This window comes from Globicephala melas, chromosome 5 (assembly GCF_963455315.2).
Source record: "Globicephala melas chromosome 5, mGloMel1.2, whole genome shotgun sequence".
NCBI lineage: Eukaryota > Metazoa > Chordata > Mammalia > Artiodactyla > Delphinidae > Globicephala > Globicephala melas.
In genome coordinates, this window is record NC_083318.1 from 59,152,611 (window position 1) to 59,167,466 (window position 14,856).

Genomic DNA, 14,856 nt, shown 5'->3' on the forward strand with positions numbered 1-14,856 from the left:
ACTCCCAATCTGCTTCTGTTTTATCCATTCTGCTGTTGAACCCTTCCAATGTGTTTTTCATTTCAGTTATCACTTCTCTTCAGTTCTTTCTTATAGTTTCTCTTTGTTGTCTTCTTGCTGCGTTCATCCCTTTCTTCTCCTGAGATCAGTGAGTGTCTTTATGAACATTATTTTGAACGCTTTGTCAAGTAGATTGCTTATCTCTGATTCATTAAAGTATTTTTCTGGGGATTTGCCTTGTTCTTTGATATGGACTATATTTCTCTGTCTCCTTGTTTTGTCTGTCTCTCTGTGTTTGTCTACATGTATTATGGCAAGCAGCTACCTTTATCAGTTTTTTTCCAGGGGGAGCAAAGGCAGCTGCCTTTATTGTGGGCCATGGGCTGGCTGGCTTCACTCAAAGGCCATGCACTTGATCTTGAAGTTGCCATTGGCTGCCAGGTAGTTGATGGCCTCCAGGTTGAGGCAGTTGGGGAATTTGAATTTGTATCCACCAGGCAGCTGGATGGTTAGCTCTGCCTGGTCGAAGCAGATGCATACCTCCACAACACTTCCAGGCTGAAAGAGGAAGACAGACTCCTGCTGCTCAGCCCCCCAGGCCCCGCCATCCTTGCTGTTACACACGATGGTGTTGGTGTCCCCGTGCTCATTGAAGCAGGGGTTGAAGTGCAGGCACAGGTTGTTGCCATCTTTGCCCAGGTTCAGCACAAAGCTCTTGGCATCCAGGGCCACCTTGCCCAACACTCTGAGGCACTCCCCAGGTTTGAGATTCAGGTTGCTGATGACAACACCACAAGCCATGATTGAGGAGAGGAGGATGTTCCTGGGACTTTGGGACCAGTTGTCTGAAGACTCTACCGGAGAGCCTTGGTCTTGAAAGAGTGGTATTCTTTAGAAGCTGTTCTGTGTGGCCCAGAAGTGCAGTCTCCTCTGGCCACCAGACCCAGGCATTCTATGGCCATCCCTCATGTGGGCTGTAGGTGCCCGCCAGCTGTGATAGGGCTGTGACTGCTGTATGGGGAGGAGAGGGTTGGAGTCACTTGCCCATCCTGGGTGTGGATTGATCTATGTGTGGCTGTGATAGGGCTGTGACTGCTGTATGAGGAGGAGAGGGTTGGAGTCACTTGCCCATCCTGGGTGTGGATTGATCTGTGTATGGGCTGGTTGGAGCTCAGGGCACTCATCAGGCTCAGTTGTGGGTCAGCTACTGCATGAGGATGACAGGACTCTGTAATCCCTGCTGACCTCCAGACCAGGAGATCCGTAGGTGTCTCCTTGGCTGTGGTTGCAAAAACTGGGGCTCCTGGTGAGTGTATAAGCTCCTTTCTGAGGAGCCTCATCAAGCCCTAACGAGGCCAAGGGGGTGTGCAAGGATGGTGTCTCCCCGCTTACAGTCCCTGGGAGCACCTCCTTAGCCTCTAGGTATGTGGGAAACCTGAAGCCTGTCCCTCAGGATGAAGCTCCAGGCTAAGTAAATAAGCCTTTTTCATATAAGATGGGGTTATGTTTCAGTCTGCTGTCTGTGCAGGGCCCTGGGTATGGTGGCCTGCCAAGAGCTGTCTTTCCGATTGCTCCAGTGTCATGAAGTTCAAGAACACCAGCCCCCGTGGCCACCAGGGCCAGGCCAGCCAGTAGTGTTCCCTATGCAGATTGCATGCACCCACTGGCTTTAGCTAGGTAGCTGGAGATTATAGGGGGTGGGACTTGCTCTCTTGCTTCAAGAAGGCAGTAGGAAAATGTCTTGACTACACCCACCCCTGGGCTTCAGCAATGCAGTACAAAAGTGCCTTGTCTGTGCACATGAGTCAGCCGTTAGGCCAGGAGTGGGAGAATATTATGACTGCTTGTGTTCTCCACTCCCAGCCAGGGGGGCAGGGGAATGTCACAGCCACCCACACTTGCAGACTTTAGTTAGGGAGCAGGAGAATGCCATGGCTATTTGTGCCACCCCAGTCAGGGCATGGGGGGATGCTGCAGCTGCCAGAGCTCTCCAGCTTCAGCTTTGTGGCAGGGTAGTGCATCCAAGCTCTCAGGCCTGTGCTAGCAGGTGAGGTGAGGAACACAATGGCCTCTGCCAATGCCTCCTACAAGTATTACCACCATATTACACCCCCTGCACCCCCCCAACTGATGCTTTTAGATTTGCAAACAACTCTCCTTCACAAAGAGTCTCAGCAGTTTTCAAACCGCTGATATTTTTCAGGGGCTCTGAGTGAGAAGGATTGCATGTGAGCCCTTTAAGAGGGGAGTCTCAGTTTCCAAAAGCTTTTTTGGACCCTTGGACATTAGCCCCATTAGTTTTCTAAGCCAGGCGTTTTGGGGACTCAGCTGTCTGGTGTAGAATTCTTGGGCGCGTGTGTCTGATGTGGGGTCCCACACTTGCTCCCCCAGGAGAAAAGCCTTTCTAATAAGATCCCTCTGTATTGTGTGCAGCCAGGCCAGGGGTGGGGTTTTGGGTGAGAACTTTTCTCTGCCCCTCCTACCCATCCTGATGTAGTCCTTTTTATTCTTTGTTGTGAAACAGGTGATCAACTAGTTTTCAGGTTCTCTTCTGAGGGAATTAATCCACATGTAGGTATTTATCTCTGGGAGGAGATAAGTTCAGGCTCTTCCTTTGGCGTCTTCTTAAAATGCCTTCTTAGTTGTTTATTTTTAACATATTCCTATCAATATTTTTTGTGATGGTCAGATTTCTCATAAATTTGATATCTCATACATAAATTCAATCATTTATTTTTAGAAGTTTAGAGAGTTCTTACAATTCTAATTACTTGAATTTTCTAAAAAGAAACTAAGGTACTAGTGACTTTGGTGACATTTAACTTAATAGGAAAGGAAGGTGGATTCTTTCTACTCACTGGTTCTTTCAAAAGGGCAAAAATCACCCTGGAAATATCTAATTTTCAATTCAAAAATATAATTATTACCAAACAGATTTGAGCTTTCAGTGGGTAGGATGTTTTATTAAATCACCTGAGTTATTAATAAAATTTCACCAAGTCTTGACAATCCCCTTTTATGTGCTATTCTCAAATAATGCACTTCCTTTCAAACACTTTAAATGGCTCTGAAGCTAATAATCATGTAAGATGCCCTCTCTTCTCACACAAAGAAGTATTTCAAAATGAATAACACAGGTCAGGTATATTTAAATCTTGCACTATGCATGCATGTTTTCTAACTCTAAAGCAAATGCTACCATTTTACTTAGTATCAACTGAATATTTGTAAAGTGTCAATGTCCGATTTCAGAGTCAAATGGATACTGATAGTGAACGTTTCAAGGTTTGAACCTCTATATTTGTTGTTAATTCTATAAATAGTTTTACCTTTAAAACTATTTATACAATTAATAAATTGATAATTTATAGAATAAATAAATAAAACTATTTCACTTTCCCACAGAAATCTTCAAGAGATATGGCAGTGATAAGATATAAAGTAAAAGTCCTTACTCAAGTGTTCACCTAAACAAAAAAGAACCCCTTTGAAATTTGAATTACAATGATTTTATCTCAAATAAAGAAAAAAGTATGAACACAAAGCAACACTGCATTCTACAGTGTGGAAAGAGTGACCAATGATGTCTGCCTGGGACTTGGATGCATATTTTACTATATGATGTCCAGGAAAGAGCATATTAATGATCTCCAAAAAAAAAGGAAACTGGATAGTCCTAAGGATATTTCCTGGGACCACATACAGAAATGCCCCTGGTCACATTGATTTTTAAGGCAAGCAGTCATTTTAAGTCTAGTGCTACATATATTAAATTTCACCAGTTAAATATGACTTATGGACTGGATACTCAGAACACATGGACTATACAGCATTAGCATTAACAGTGCAAAATTAATTCTGTCAAGAATGACTTTGTAGAGGAGATTTAGACTGTCTAACCATGTGACTAGAAATATCAAATAAGCTAGCCTTTACTGAACACTTACAAGCCAGCACTGTGTTCATGTTTTTCATGCATTGTCTCATTAACACATAAAATTCCATGAGGTAAGTAGTGCTATTATCCTCATTTTATGGATAAGGACTGTAATGTAACAAAATGTACCAAAAATGATGTAACAGTTAGCTAGTGTTAGAGGTGGAATTTGAACTCCAGATCATCTCCCTTCTAAGAACATGCCTGAGCTTACCACAAAACCACATTTGTGAGAAGCAACAAATACGAGAAAGTCTAGGGATACATTTTAACTCCATTTAACAGGAATAATCTTGAAGCAAATATTCCCCGCAGGGATCAGTTTTCCTTCTGCAGGATACAGAGGAAGAATCGGGCACCATGGGGGCCCTATAAATTCCCCCAATTAAAACACAGAATGAAGATCACACCAGGTTTTCCTTCAGCTGGATCAAATAGATGCTTGAACCTTATAAACACTGGCACCTCCAGGGAGGTATGGAGTCATGTGTTTGGTCTGTTCCGAGTTACCTATTCAATATTGTCTTATCTTTTGTTGTTTCACCCATGTTGGAGTTGCTTACCAAATTTACCACACCTTCTATCCGTATTAGACTTGCCTGAAATAATATTCAACTATTACCCAGAGTAGTCAGTGTGGTGTTGTAATGTTTTCCACTGTTTGGATATTTGAAAGACCTAGCAGATTCCATAGAGTATATTCACGTGAGAATTTTATTTAAATATAAAACATACAGAACAAGAGAAGTAGGTTTCAGGCAGCCATCAAAGGTCTGAGAGACCATCTTTGTGCCCTTGAGTTGTACTGAGCCTCTGGCTGCACTGCCAAGTTTGCATGAGAAATCTTAGCTTCAGGAGAGCAGCTAGAGGAAACTCTAAGAAGTTCTTCAAGTGGCCAAACCAGGCTTGTCAAACTATTTGAGCTAGTTGAACCATTGGTAGAGAAGCCAAGCCTGGGTGGAGTGGGATCACCAGAAAAGTTTCCAGCTTTAATCAGCACATCATAAATGCCACTGCCTTTATCTCAGACAAGAGTCAAAAACCAGGCATATCCAGAGACAGAAAGCTTAGCCATTCCAGCTGTAAATTAGCTATCTTTAGGTGTCCAGCCCTATATTCTGAAGCCATTTGACAAACATTATTTAAGATTGGACTGTACCTGTGTAATTGTTTAAAATCAATAATCTCTACATTTAAAACCGTTGAGAATTCCAGGCCTGAGTGTGAAAAATACTTGAGTCATGCTGTTAACAGAGAGTCTTAGAATTGTGAATGATTCTTGTTTAGCTTATGGGCCTCATTGATAATGTATTACTGTATTTCAAACATGGATCACACATGTGGACTTTACTATGATTCTAAAATATAATATGTAGCCTCCAGTTTTGATAGATCAATAAGACATTGATCTGATCCTAACTGAGCATAAGGGTTAGGAATAATGCTTTTAAACACATGTTGAAAACTATGTTTGGCTGAAATTCTGAATCTCCCCTTCCAACTGCCAAGAAAAATCTCAGAATTAAGTTCTAATATTTAACATGCTACCATGTTCTTGTTTTGTATACATTGTTCTTGCATTTTCAACTTTAATTTAAATACATTAATAGTAAAATTGTTATGTGGTCATGACCAAAACCAGCACAAAGCTAAAACTCAGCAGGAAATATTCAAAAGCAGTCTAAATGATTATCTTTCCCGAAATGTGAAGTTAATTATACCAGGTCAAAAAGAATAGTAATCTCATTGCTACTTGAATAAAATTTAATTATAGGCCAATCTTCACAAACTATTAATATGCTGACACATATTTAAATCAAGATTCACAAACACTGAAGAAGGGAGCTACAAATATGGAAAAGGAGAAAACTAGAATAAACTCTGTTCTGTGATATACATTAAAGGGATCAGTACAAACTTGTAGGCTGTAATATAATTGAAAGATATACAGTCATTACAGATGTATGTGTATGTGTTGTTCTCTGCCTCTATCTGCTAAGAGCACTTGGAAGTAAAGAAACTCTGATACAATGAGCACACCTAGCCCACAGATCTTGGTTTCTATATACCAGGGATCCTTGGAGAAATGGCTGATATGAAACATCTACACACACAAATATAAATTCATTTTTAAAAGGAAGAAATAAAGGATTATAGAGGTTATGTCATTTACATAAAGTCACAAGCAAATAAGTGATAAAGAGAGCATGAAAAGGTAAATGCTGGATCAGACTATCTGGAGTAAGATCCCAACATCCTTCATTTACTAGTTTTCTGGGCAAGTCTGTCAACCACCTGACCTTAATTTCCTGGGCAGTAAACCTGTATAACAACAATAATATGTACCTCATAAGTAGGGTTATTGTGAGGAACTAAATGAGATAATATTAGAAAACATTGCATATTGTAATTACACACTTTTTATCGCTATCATTTTTATTTTAATGACGATTTTTATTATATGAAACCATGTCTGGTTGACTTCACAATACTCCCACAGATACAGAATTGGAACAAGTATATTACAATGATGAACACTGTATCAGAAAATGGACTTAAAAACCTCATGGTGTATTTGTGAGAAAATAAGGAGGGTGACCTAAATAGTATAAAGTGTAAGAACTGAAGAAGAGTGGGAAACATGGTTTGACAGAAATGTTGAGCCCAGATTATACTGATCATTGAGTTTGGAATGTATATGACTTTTGGAAGTGCATTTTTGCGGGAGTTTAGGTTCTTCATATCAGTATGCAAGATATTTTGGGTGAAGGAAAAAAAGAAATTGTCTTTTTGCTCTATATGGGTAAAGGATAGTCCCTGAATAGTTAATAATGCCTAAATTGTACTGGAAAAAATAAAGGACATCATAAATTCAAAATAATTAGAGATGAATTCAGATAAAAAATAGGAACATGTTGCAACTGTAGAATATATAAATTAAATTAATTTTAGCTTTAAATTGTAATTTAAATTGGTCTAACAAATGATTTCACATAGAGACTCTGTAAGGAGTGACTTTAATTGATACATGTCTAATTTGTAAGTATTAGAAATCCATTGTTTGATATAAATAATTGATGTGAAATTATTGTAAGTTTTCTATTAGGTTTTTTTTTTTTTTTTTTTGGCGGTACGCGGGCCTCTCACTGTTGTGGCCTCTCCCGCTGTGGAGCACAGGCTCCGGACGTGCAGGCTCAGCGGCCATAGCTCATGGGCCTAGCCACTCCACGGCACGTGGGATCTTCCCGGACAGGGGCACGAACCCGTGTCCCCTGCATTGGCAGGCAGACTCCCAACAACTGCGCCACCAGGGAAGCCCTATTAGGTATTTTTTAATTGTCTCCTTTGGAATCTTTATCCTGTTAATTTACTTAGCCATTTTTTTCACGCAAGGAAAAAGCTACAAATACAAACCAAGTGATCAAAAATTGATGTAATTATTTCAATATAGCTTCATTTTAAAAAAGCTAGAAATGACAACACAATATTCATTTATATTCTATATTTCATCATTTTTCCTCTCCAGTTTCTGCTGGCACAATGCAAAGTCCAAAAATATTAAGACTAAGGAAAAGGAAGAAATAAAGGTTAGAAATAATGAGCAAAATGGACAATCACTTCTGGATAATTGAGAGTGAACTGTGTATCGCTCTTAAAGTAAGGGGCAACATCATTATCCCCATTTTCCTGTAAAAATATGTGTGGTCAGTAAGCAGTATTGCTACTCTTACTTCTTAAAGCATGAGCCACTGGTCTCTAGAGGAGCATAGCTAAATTTGGGGTTTTAATGAAGGTTTAAATGGGAATAAAACTTACCAAACCTTGCATATGAAATTTCACTTGACCCAGAAGCACTGTTCCTAATTCTGCAAAGTTAACAAAAGGCATGAGAATGGGGAGGAATGCATTACTAGACACAATCTGTTCCATCAGTTTTTTTGAATTCCTGTCCTATTTCAATCTTCTTTGTACAATAGATGTAATGTCAAAAGCATTGCTAATTAAAGGATATTTGTAGTAGCCAGATTCTCAGAAAGAACCACCATAAAACTAGAAGAAAAGAAGAGAAAAAAGGCGAGACATAGCTATTGTAATAAAAACAGCCTATTTCTTAAAAAAATATTACAAATACTAACTGAATAGTGTAGCCATTCCTAAGGATGATTATGGATTTTAACGTGTTGTGACACCTATAATGCCTCTATGTCCTACTCTCTTATTTTCACTCTGTTGTAGTCCTCAGAAAGACGAGTTGACCAATTCCACGGCTTCAACAATAAAGGCAAATGCAATGTAAGAAATATTGGATCTGTTGGAAATTTTCAGTTGCCTTTATAACAACTCATAAAAATATGAAATCTAATCTAATCACCATTGATATTATCACCTGTGGGGGGTTTGTGTGTGTATATACTTCCAGCTAGGATGATATAATTTTTTAATTTAATTTATTTATATTTTTATACAGCAGGTTCTTATTAGTCATCTATCTTATACATATTAGTGTATACATGTTAATCCTAATCTCCTAATTCATCACACCCACACCTCCACCCCTGCTTTTCCCCTTCGGTGTCCATACTTTTGTTCTCTACATCTGTGTCTCTATTTCTGACTTGCAAACCAGTTCATCTGTACCATTTTTCTTGATTCCACATATATTCATTAATATATGATATTTGTTTTTCTCTTTCTGACTTACTTCACTCTGTAAGGGTGACATAATATAACATATAAAACACTAAGTCACTTCAGGCAGTTTTCTTCCTACTTTTAACTATTTTTTTCTGTCATGTTTAATAAGAAACATTCAAAAATCACCTGCACTGTGAACATACTTTGTATGAAGGTAATTAGAGATAGAGAGGAGAGTTTGCTTTGATCAGCGCTGAGCGACTGAGCAAAACAATGGCTATAATTTTGAAGTAGTGTTGAGAAATTCAATCCAGGAAAGATTAGTTTTGATAATTTTGACAGAAAGTGAGATGAATTTCTACTTGTAAAGTAGACATGAATATTTTGCTAGTTATCTTAAATCATCTGTTTTTTAACAGATCCAACTGTTTTTGAAAGATTTGGCTCAGTCCCATCCCATCCCATCCCATCCTTCCCTCCCCACTTATGAATAAGTGATCCAGATGCTGGGCTAGGCTTGGGAATATCAAAGCAATGAATAAGACCTTCCTTTAGAAGACTCAAGTCACCTAAGAAAACACAAAAAGCCCCCAACAAAACGGATAGTTAACAAAAAAGTTGAATAAACGAGATGCTATTGTTAGCTACAGTGTTTTAAGGGAGCATGGGTGCATGGCACTAACTGAGATGCTATAGAAAACTTCAATGGAGAAGAAGAAACCTGAAGTTTGATGAGCAAATAGAAGTCAAAAGATGGGAGAGAGACAAGGAAGAACTCTAGGCAGAAGAGCCTATAAGCAAAAGATCTGGGACATGAGAATGCATGGTATGTTAGGTACATCGAAGAGGAATTTCTTGGCTGTAAGATAGGGAGTGTTTTCACATATATTACCTTACATAGTGTTCAAAATAAACTCACCAGACAGAAAGACTTCTTTTCCCATTTTAATATAATAAAATGACAATTTGGGGAGGGATCTGAATGTTATAAAACTCTCTAATGCTAATAATGGATTTTGAATTCATTTCCTTCGATTACAGTGAAAACATGCCAAGTATAGTAATAAGTACTGAGTCATGTCAAAGAGGATTCTACAACACAGCACAGGACAGAGTAATAAAAGTTGATACTTATATAGTGATTATTTTATGTCAGGTGCCAATAGGGCTTCCTAAGTGTTATTTTAAACTCATCAAACCCTTGCCACCTACAAAGTTAGCACTATTATTATCACCATTTCATGAATTAGGAAACCAAGGTAAAGAAAGATAAATCTTCACTAATTTCTCATGGCTAAATAATTGGCAGAACTAAGGCATAAAATCAAATAGTCTATCTCCAAATCCCACACTCAACTGCTAAACCACTGCTTCTCTATGTTACTATATTATTCATGCAAGAAGTCAATGATTAAAAAGCAGTATAAAATAATGACAATAAAGGGGGAGAATTTTTGTACATGATCTATAAGATATGGAGAGGAGGGGATTATTGTTTGGGGTCAAAAGTTTGGTTTGAAAATAGAAAAGAATTAGCAAAATAGTTGACAGTCCTGGGTACTGTGGTGCCCTGCTTAGATCTCCCTTCAGGCATTCATTGCTCCCTCCACTGCTGGGAGGGCTGCCTGCTGAAGATTGGGGTCATCTCTTTCCTCAGGAATTGCCCATATCTGAAGGGAGCTGCCTCACCCAAAGTTAAATCCCCTTCTGAAAATTAGCCCACAATGATTGAGTTCTACAGACAGGTTAGGTAAATTACCTTAGGTCACGAAGATTCCACATAAAAGAATATGATCCCATACTTGCCTTATTCAAAGTCTAAGGCATTTTTCCTTTACCAGGTTTCCTCCCGTATATAAACTTTACAGATCAAAGTAGGTGTTTTATAGGAACTGGCAAATTTATTTATGTCCATTTCATGCAATCTTTAGACTACTGTCATTTCAGTGTGCTTTCATAAATAAGTTTGTTTCAATATCTTTAACATAGACCAAAAATATAAAAGAAACCAGAAGCAGTATAAAAGGAGAAAACTATTGGACATTGAAACATGAGATTATAAGTGATATCCTGTATTGTATATTAAATATATGTATGTAATATAATGTATATATATTTTGTAGCTTAAGAATATGTGTTTCCTTATATTGAATATAAAATACTGAAGTCTGGGCTTCCCTGGTAGCACAGTGGTTGAGAGTCCGCCTGCCGATGCAGGGGACACGGGTTCGTGCCCCGGTCCGGGAAGATCACACATGCCGCGGTGCGGCTGGGCCCGTGAGCCGTGACTGCTGAGCCTGCGCATCCAGAGCCTGTGCTCCACAACAGCAGAGGCCACAACAGTGAGAGGCCCACCCACGTACCACAAAAAAAAAAAACAAAATTGAAATCTGTGTTCCCTAGAGATGAGAAGAATCATTCTTATTGATTCTAAGCATCTAAGCTACACTTTATAAATAGTAGGAATCAGTGGCACTTCAATCTAGGTTTTTATGTGTCATTGGATCTTTTATGGTTGTTGAAAAAGCTGGAATGTCTGTTAATTTGAAATACTGTGTATAACAGAAAGTATATCAGCTGTGCTTCAACTGACTCTAACAGGAAATCTTCCAGAATATTCCTGGGCCTTTAAGCTAAGCTTTTATTTTTCCAGAATTTTACCCACAGTTGATTCAAGACATTTCCTTGTTATACTCAACGATAAATAGTTAAGCTCAATAAGGTAATAGTTGAGCAACTGAAACCCTATATGTTGCGTTTCTCACAGACAGCGTGAATGCTGCTTCAGGGCACTGATCTATTAAGCCGGATATTATAAATCACAGGGCTATTCACTGGCAATCATGATGAGAATCCCTGTTTATAGAATTGCAACCTTGTGCAATAGTTGCATAGACCAAAGACAATTAAAAGAGTTAATGCCAGTGAGGGTCACCTTTCAAGAACCACTTAAATAGAACTGTGCATGCAGCAGTGCCTTGCCCCTCCACGAGGGGCACTGCAGCACTAGACTGCAAGCCTATAGCAAGATGTATAAAAGTCATAAAATAGCCAATCTCTCTAATCCAAGTTTGTCTTCAAAGGGACATCTTCATTAGTCAAGCAGTACAGTGAACACAAGTTCTAAAATACTCATTAACTGCCCTCTGAAATCAATCAATTTTGGAAACAATTTACAAATCACATATTTATTTGATATATTCATTATATAAAAAGTGAATAAATAACAACACCCTCAAAAGTCTTGTAACCTTTTAAATACGCGGTAGTAGTAAAAATTTTATTTGAAACAATGTCATGTTTAGCTGTGTAGCCTAAGAAAATACTGCATGTATTATTGTCCTTGGAATAAAATTATGCTGTTGAAAGCCTTACTCTTCTTATTTTTGGAGAAGATTAAACATACTACTGCACTACCATTGGCTTTTTAGACAATACTTATATAAATAATTGTCTTTGTTTTAATGCTGAGTTTGATTCTTATGACCGCATTTCCTTTGAGGAGATAACACCATGACATAATTATACCAATTATACTTCCCTTGTCTGTCAGCAATGTTGTAGTTACTAGTATCAATCAACCAATATATATGCATGTTTGACTGACCTTCACAAGAATTATATAAGTTCACATGTTGGAAATGAGCATCATTAATTTATAGACAGAGATAATCATATACTATATATATATATATATATATATACACACACAATATGTATATATATGTATATATATACAATGTATATATACATATACAATATATATATCATAGTAAGGCAAGAGTCCTAGCAATGTAATGCATTAAGTGCTTGTTTATCTAAAAAGTAATGGCAACTAGCATTCATTGAAATGCTTACAATGTGGCAGGTCCTAAACATTTTACATAAATTAATTTGATTACTCTTCAACCTGAATCTATGAAGTGAATACTATTATTTCTCAGTTTTGTAGAAAAGGTGACTGAGACTTAGAAAGGTTAACTACTTTGCCCTAAAGACTAAGTGAAATCCAGTAAGTGATGGTGGGAGAGTTGAAATATGGCAGTCTCTCACCAGAGCCAGATTCTTAACCCTGGAATCAGAGGTCTTGCTCAAGTTTTGGTACTGCCTCTAGTGGACCAATAATCTCATTGGTTCTGAGGTCCTGAGAAGAGTAATAAACTTTTCTGACTTAAGTTTTGAAAATATCACTCCGGATGCTTCTCTGAGAACTGATAAAGACACTTTTGGAGGCAGAGCTACCATTGATTAAACATAGCACTATCCTAAGGGTCTTTAATGGACAGACACTGGCCCAGACTGTGGACCCCTGAGACATCCCATGCAAAGGCATCTGCTTGACTGCTGTAGATATAGTACAATATACAGTACAATATATTGTAGATATGTACAATATAGCAAATTATGCAATATAAATGTGTAGATATTACATCTCTTTATATTTTGACATGTCAGTTGCAGAATCTTTAAGGTGCTATATTTTCAAATACTTAGAAAAAACATCAACAATTGTTATAGATCATGTAAAGTATGAAACACAAAATGTTGTATTTCAGTACAGGAGAGGACACTTCAATTCACACTCTTCTGAAACATCCCTACAAACTGTTGTTTGGACTAATCAGACCACAGGAGAATTCAAACCACAGGTGGTTTGAATTCAAAAACATTTCAAAAACAATGTTCAAGGTAGACCAATTGAAAAAGTGGGGCAGCAATGATTAGTGCTCTATAATAAGTAATTTTTATTCATAACAGAAATCTAAATAGAGAAGAGATGTAGATGTCGCAAGGGGTGAAATTTTAAAGAAATTTATATGAAAGGGAGTGACTAAGTAGAGGAAAACAATCAGATTTGCCTCTAAATGAACGTTGCCTTTGGCCTTGTTAGCTCAAGAGCCACCTTTGCTTTCTTTCTGACACCATCATTTAACTGCAACAAATCAAATTTGTCTGATAGAGTTGCTTGACAGGAAGCATAAGTAACTGCCAGGAGGCCTGGCTGCAGCTGTTGCTATCTTATAGCACACAGTTGTGCTATGTCATTTGAATTTGTGCCTCAATGCATATTTAGGGCATCCCTTCTACATAACCTGATTAAAGTTGGGTCCTGTCTGTTCACATGACTGGCGATGCTTAGAATCCTACTTGTAAACACAGACCACAAATTTTAAGTCCAGTAGAAATATTTTCCAGAAAGAAATACTTATGAAACTAGACATTTCTAGCAGCCTTCCTTTCATTAGGCCCCAGCATTTTATCACCAAAATCCAAGCACGTCTGTCTATTCACTTTGGCTCTTAAAAAGCTTTTGTTCCTTGAATCCCACTCTGATAATTTCTTTGCTACACTTATCCTCTACCCTTATGCACTGTTTGTAATACTTTCATTCCCAATCTTTGTATGGTCTTTAAAAGTATTCTTGGGCATTTTCATGCAGTTGCTATATATTCTCAATAAGGCTATCAAATTCCTTGAAGACTAAAATATTCCAAAGTATTTGGATAGTTGGATATATACTGGGGAAACTCAGGAAATGACTTTGTCAAATATATATCATCCACTTTTTTCATCAATAATGCCGTTTGCAGCAACATGGATGGACCTAGAGATTGTCATACTGAGTGAAGTAAGTCAGACAAAGAGAAATATCGTATCATATCACTTATATACAGAATATAAAAAGAATTGATAAAAATGAATATATTTACAAAACAGAAACAGACTCACAGACTTAGAGGAACGAACTTATGTTTACGGGGGTGGGGGGGGAAGGATGGAGGGAAGGGATAGTTAGGGTGTTTGGGATTGACATGTACACACTGCTATATTTAAAAATGATAAAAATAAAATAAAATAAAGCAGCTGTGCAAGAACAACAACAACAACAAAATTGGTAAAACGTCATATGTTTTTATGTATTACATAGATGATTCATGTTTCACAGAGAACAATTTTTAACCAAAAATATGTCATCTCTCACCACTAATTTCCCTCTTTCTTGCGCTAGTATTGGCAATTCTTTTTGTTATCATTCTGGCAATAACTAGCCCTTAAATTCTTAGGCTTCCCCCTACTATTTTTCTGTAACATTCCAAATTATTCTCCTCTTCAGTATGCTGAGCAATTTAGCAAATTTTTCTTTTAAATTTAAGTTCTCATTCAGATTACTTCCATCACTTCAAATAACTCACTAAATTATTTTTTCCAGACAAACAAGGTGTACTATTTCCTTGTGAAATAGCACATCATCAAATAGCATACATGTGTTCTTGGCAGCTAAA

The 14,856-nt window shown here is 37.7% G+C and overlaps 1 pseudogene; it reads right to left on the reverse strand.

The window, feature by feature from the left end:
* Positions 1 to 393: 393 nt before the first annotated feature.
* LOC115865910 (galectin-1 pseudogene) lies at positions 394 to 801 on the reverse strand (annotated as a pseudogene).
* Between the last annotated feature and the right edge of the window lie 14,055 nt (positions 802 to 14,856).